Genomic DNA, 1186 nt, shown 5'->3' on the forward strand with positions numbered 1-1186 from the left:
GTGATGGATAAGGTGAGGGTGAGGGTTAGGTTTAGGTTGAGGGTGAGGGTTAGGGTGAGGGTGAGTGTTAGGATTAGTTATAGGGTGACGGTGAGGGTCACGGTGAGGGTTAGAGTTAGGGTTCCGGGAATGGTTAGGTTGAGGGTTAGGGTGAGGGTGAGAGTTAGGGTTAGGGTTAGGGTGAGGGTGAGGGTTAGTGTTTAGGTTAGGGTGAAGGTGAGGGATAGGGTGAGGTTTAGGGTTAGCATTAGGGTTTGGGTTCGGGTTCGGTTTCAGGTTAGTGTTAGGGTGAGAGTTAGGGTGAGTGTGAGGGTTAGGGTTAGGATTAGGTTTAAGGTTATGGTGAGGGTGAGGCTGAGGTTTAGGGTTAGGGTGAGGGTGGGGTTTAGGGTGACGCTGAGGGTTAGGGTGAGGATGAGGGTTAGGGTTATGGTGAGGGTGAGGGTGAGGGTGAGGGTTAGTTTGACGGTCAGGATTAAAGTTAAAGTTAGGGTTAGTGTGAGCATAAGGGTTAGGGTGAGGGATAGGGTGTGGGTGAGGGTTAAGGTTACCGTTAGTATCAGGGTGACCGTTAGGGTGAGGGTTAGGGTTGGGTTTAGGTTGAGCGAGAGGTTTAGGGTTTGTGTTAGGTTTAGTGCGAGGGTTAGTGCAAGGGTGAGATTTAGCATTAGGTTTAGGGTGAGTGTTAGGCTAAGGGATAGGGTTAGGGTTAAGGTTAGCATTAGGTTTAGGGTGAGGATGACTGTTAGGATTAGAGTTACGGTTAGGGTGAGGGTGAGGGTGAGGGCTAGGGTTAGGCTGAGGTTTAGGGTGATGGTGAGGGTTAGGGTGAGGGTGAGGGTTAGGGTAAGGGTGAGGGTGAGGTTTAGGTTTAGGGTGAGGGTTAGGCTGACGGGTAGGGTTAGGGTTAGTGTAAGGGTTAGGGTTAGTGTGAGGGTTAGGGTTAGTGTGAGGGTTATGGTTAGGGTTAGGGTGAGGATAAGGGTTAGGTTGAGGGTTAGGGTAAGGGTGAGGGTTAGGGTTAGCGTTAGGTTTAGGGTGAGGGTTAGGGTCACGGTTACAGTTAGGGTTAGGATTAAGTTGAGGGTGAAGGTGAGGGATAGGGTTAGGCTTGGGGTGAGGGTTAGGGTTAGTGTTAGGTTTGGGGTGAGGGTTAGGGTTGGGGTGAGGGTTAGCGTTGGGGTGA

This window comes from Dipodomys merriami, unplaced genomic scaffold (genome assembly GCF_024711535.1).
Source record: "Dipodomys merriami isolate MVZ:Mamm:240054 unplaced genomic scaffold, mDipMer1.0.p SCAF_46, whole genome shotgun sequence".
NCBI classification, from domain to species: Eukaryota; Metazoa; Chordata; class Mammalia; order Rodentia; family Heteromyidae; genus Dipodomys; species Dipodomys merriami.